Genomic DNA, 5397 nt, shown 5'->3' with positions numbered 1-5397 from the left:
GCCCTTGAACCGTAAACCCTGACCAGGCTTTAATTTGCTGGCAACGTCGGCGCTTCCTGAGAAATGAAGTTTGCAACCCTTTGACCATCGGATCATTTTGTGCAGTTTCACCAAAATCGAGATGAGCATCCCTGTGGCAAAGAAATTGAAGAAGCGTGATTAGAATAAGATTAGTGGGACTAGTTGATGAGACATAAACTCATCACAAATACAGTATGTAGAAGCCAATAGAGGTATGTGCGGGGCAAAGAAGTAGAGAAATATCCACATGGAGTGATGTGGGCAGCTGGAGCAGTGGTGCAAGCCGGCTGTAAAGGGAGTTGTACCTGAGGGATGTCAGGACGTAGCTCAACCTAGAGGAGGGCGGCGGGAGGAGGCAACTACCCACGTCGCGGCAGAGCAATGGACGAAGGCAACCTCACCGGCTTTGTGAGGGAGAATGGCGGGGACCCCTAGTCGGGACGTGCCGACAGTGGGTTTTCGCCGTCGGCGACGGCGACCGCATCTACACTAAGCATCCACCCCTTCCCCCGGCGGACGTGATCCGCCGGGATGTTAGAGATGTGGCCATAGTGGTTTTGTGCGAGAGAGTGTGAAAACTGAAGAGAGCAACCCCAACAAGCAACCGTGTAGGCTCGTCCTGCCTATGTATATAGTGGAGCGGTTTCCTTTTCTCTCCATATGAACCTATTTATATTGCGTACGTGCCACTGAAGAAAAAAAACTTTATTTATAAATGACGCGACACCTACTACTCGTTCTCCTATAAACCTTGCGCTTGGCATCTCCAAACTATTAACCTTGCGATTGGCTCTTCGCCTCTTCGGGAAGTCGAGCAATAATGGTACTGCAGTATATATCGTTCTGGCTATATGAGACCAAATGAATTGCTGCACGTCCACCATGTGGCGAGGGTCGAGGGGCGAGGGAGAGTGCGTACTATTACGTCCGTTTCAATATGGACTACATACGGAGCAAAATGAGTGAATCTACACTCTAAAATACGTCTATATACATCAGTGTTTGGAGTATGTACTAGTAGTTCATATTGAAATCTACTAAAGGACATATATTCCAAACAATACGATAATCTCTCTAACCAAGGTAGGGACGAGGAGTAAATGGAGGGAGTACTAGTAAAAAAAATCCTCGTCCTGCGAGCCACCGTGCGCGTGGGCGAGGGAGCGGGCGTAAGGCATAGTAAGCAAGCTTCACCTCATCCTGCGAGCCACCACGCCCATGGGCGGGGGAGACGGTGTACTAAGCAAGCTTCTCCTCATTCTGCAAGTTGACGGGACACATCAAAAGTACTCTAGTGTATAGAGCCTTGCCTCTAAGGTAGGTCCCACATGGTTTGCCTCTTTTTTAACATAACGCGTCAAGTCACAATTTGTTTGTTCACCCGTGGTAGACGATCCTCCCTCCATCTAGTGGACAACCAGTAAACGTGTCAAATTACCATGTGGGCTGCCTTTTCGTACAGAAATGAGCTCCACCGTGTACCCACGCGGGTGTGGTTGGGAAAGAGACGGGAGTACGTGCGCCATGCGTGCACCTCTTCTCTTCGTGCACGTCCCCCACCTACGTGGGTGTGTGTGAGAGATACAAACCTAGACAAATGGCTTGTGTGTTCGTGAGTGTTTTTTGTTTTGGGGGGCGGGAGGTTGATTTCGTGAATGTATTTGTGGGAATATGTGTCGATGCCATCTCAAACAAAATTTTGCATGCAATGTGTGTGAAATGGAGGCCTATCCATATCATATATAGAGGGTCGGGCGATCCACGAGAAGAGAGGGAGGGGTCATAGATATCGATAGAGTTGAAGAGAGGATCAAGTGGGTGGGTGCGAGATCGATGAAGAGAGCCATCGAAATTGTGTGTGTGTGCAAGTCAAAGATATAGGGCGACTGACCTAGCTACCGGAACGTCAGAGGGCACAAGTCAAGTTTGTGTGTGGCAGGGAGACATGACTAGAGCGCTCGATGTATCGGTGTGTGTGTGTGGGAGGGGGTGGGGGAGGGGTAGGCAGAGGCCTAACTATAGAGGTAGAACAACTCGTATATGTGATGAGAAGGAGAGACCCAGCTATGTCTTGAGGGAGATCGGTCAACATCCATACATAACTGAAGGACGGGAAATAGGATGGGACAGGGAGAGAGAGAGGAGAGAGAGAGGGAGGGAGAGGGGTAGAGTGCTAGATGGGTGATGGAGTTGCTTCTCGAAGATGGTGGGAGAGGCCTACTAGACAAACTGAGGGTGGAACTGCAATATTATCACTAAGAGTGGGGATGTGTTTCTGCGTGTGCCTGTGCGTGATAGATCTGTTGGGACACATCCATGGATGATGAAGGGGAACCATGTGTTTGGTAAGCAAACCTAACTAGATCGGTAGATCAATTGTTGTTTGTCGAAAGAAGGGAGAGACATAACTAATGAGGTAGATCAATCGACGCGTGGGAAAAACGAGTTATAAGGACCTAGCTAGCTATATGTATAGCGGGAGATCGGTCGGTGTACGTCCATTTGTTAGAGGCAAATAAGGCCCGGCGAGACGGATAGACAGAGAGAATGGAGCTAGGAGGTGGTGCGAGAGGCCCAGCTACTAGCTAGATAGGGGGAGGAGTGTGCGGTTGTGAGATCGATGAAAAGAGGGGCGAGAGTTCACACGTGTGTGGGACCGTATGAGAGACACAAGGCAAGGACACATAAAGGAGGAGATTGAAGGTGCATGTGTATGTTATAGGCAGACATCGCTGGAGAGGTTTATCGATCGGTGTGTGTCGGAAAGGAGGGAGAACGAGCTAAAGAAGAAAAATGAATGTGCACGGTGGATAGAATGCTGAGGGAGGGGGAGGGCGAGGGCGGCGTGTGCATGCACGAGAGAAAGTTAGTGGTAGCTACAAAGGTTAGAGGATTGTGTGGGTGTAAGAGACTAACAAAGATCATAATTTGATATGAAAGTGGATTCATATATTTGAAAAGGAGATCATAGTGTTTTAAACATATGCATGCATGAATATAGCGGTGATACGCGTGTTGTGGTTTTGCACATGTTATACCATAATGTGATAATGCATGGCGTTTGCAACTCACAGCTAAATGCCGAACAATCTAAACCATACTATACATCAAACAATCTCACATTTTATTTGAATTTGTGATAATGTGTGGCATTTGCAGCTTACAACTAAATATCGAACAATCTAAACAATACTATATATATCGAACATACTCACATTTGATTTGAATTTGTGGTAATGTGTGGTGTTTGCAACTCACATCTTAATACTTGTAGGCGTAGGGGGCGGGGCACCATACATAATGTGATAAACACATTATACATATGAGACATGGTTTAGTTTGTGAAGATCTAGCTAGAGCTTGAAATGTACTATGATTTGAAATCAACATAAAGTGGATTCAAAAAATCGAGTTCGAGTTCATATAATACACATAGTTCATATGTAACTCGAGACTAATCATGTGGTGTGCTGTGAAGATAATACACAAACGATGGTTTAACTTGACAATAATGACGATTGTAGATCTTATTAAAATAGAGAAACGAATTCAAATGCTTTGACTTCACAACAATCATTATTGTAGATCTTATTTAAATAGAGAAACGAATTCAAATTTAGTTCATATTGAAGCGGTAGTATATACGTTTGGAATGCACTAAAACGTTCATTTGAGTACTAGGTTGCATGCATTATACACGTAGCGAAATATTTTAACTGAACATAACATGAATTCAAAGTTTTGAATGACATTTGTAGTGCAAACTGATTTGGTACAGTACACGTTAGGCTTGTCCGGAAATTTCAACCCGCGCCTTGTTAGCCCGAAATATTTAAGATATATCTTTGTCTCGTTGTGCTCCGACAACTCCCTCCATCTCAACCCGCGCCTTGCTATTCCAAAATTACAACGCGCGCGAAAACTCCCACCTCCTGTGAAATCCCGACACGCGAAATGCCCGTGATACCCCTGAACCGAAAGAACCGCCTCAAATCGGTGGGGGTACTTTCGTAACTTACCCCACATTTCGGACAAGCGCATCCCCAAGCCATGGTTCCCCACTCCCATCCCAACCGCCCACCCATTCGTACACCGAGGCCGGCAAAACCCGCGAAGCCCCACACCCTCCTCCGTCCGCCACCCAGCCGGAGCCTCTTCCCCGACGACGTCGTCAACAGCAACACCTCGACGTCCCTCATCCACCGTACCGGATGAGGACCCGTCGTCGATCTGGTCGTCCCGCCGGTTTAGCCACCCCGTCCTCCACCTCCAAGGAGCTGCCCCGACGTTCCCCTCGTCTTTCGCGCCACCTCCATTCCCACACCGCCGTCTTCACCTGCACCACCGGAAGAGCATCATCATCACCGTTTGCTTGGATGAAGCTGCGGCCTAATCGGCGCCAACAAAGAGGTTGTACACTAATCGCCGCATTTTCTTCTTGATTCGATCTCACGGTGCTGCCGGCGCTCGGTCCCGAGCCGACACGTGGCGGCTCCATCCACGGCGGCATCGCCGGCCACTTCATCCACGGCGTCGCTCTCTCGGCGGCGACGTCCATCAGTAGGAGCTGCTGCTGCTTTAGCTCTCGCTCGCGCTGCTGCTCTACTCTTGCTCTCGGTCCCCTGCCTGGTCTGCTCTTGCTCGCACTGCTGCTCTCGCTCTTGCTCTTGCTTGCGATGCTGCTCCGATTTAGCTACACTTCAGTCGACTGAATCGACTTTTGGGTCAATCGATTTTCAAGGGGTGGGGGGCTCGCCGGAGTTAAGGAAGAACCAGCCGCAGCGGGGAGGGGGGCTCGCCGGAGAGGCACCCCACTATCTATCTTAGGGTTCAGGGTGGGGGCGGTGGTCGCCAGCTATGGTGGGGCGGTGGCGTGGGGATCTCCGGAGAAAAAGCTCGGCATGGGGGGCCTACAGGGATGGCCGGGGCGGTGGCGGACCGACGGTGGGGAGTGTTTTCGGGGCGGGCGGGGCGGCGCACCGCCGGCCGCGGGCGGCGGGGGCGGCTGTTTGGCCAGTGGTGGCTGGTGGCCAGGGGGGTGGAGGTTGAAGATGAACTGCAGGCCCTTGATTTCGTATCCAACGACTGCAAAATCGACTAACCAGAGATGAAAAAGTCAGTCGACTGACTTGTAGCCTCACCTCTAGTGCGTTCAGTTTCGACACTAAAATTCAGTTTCGACAGCAAAATTCAGTTTCGACAGTTAAGTTCAGTTTTGACAGTTAAATTCAGTTTCGACAGTTGAGTTCAGAGATGAGCGGCTGATGTATACATCTAGCACTTTGTGGTTATGTATTTTACGTCATCTATTGGAGATGCTATTAGAATTCCACTCAAGTTAACGTTGTCTCTCTTGTCCTACTTCAACCTCGGCGT

This window comes from Aegilops tauschii, chromosome 1 (genome assembly GCF_002575655.3).
Source record: "Aegilops tauschii subsp. strangulata cultivar AL8/78 chromosome 1, Aet v6.0, whole genome shotgun sequence".
Taxonomy (NCBI): domain Eukaryota; kingdom Viridiplantae; phylum Streptophyta; class Magnoliopsida; order Poales; family Poaceae; genus Aegilops; species Aegilops tauschii.
This window is presented reverse-complemented; position numbering follows the sequence as displayed.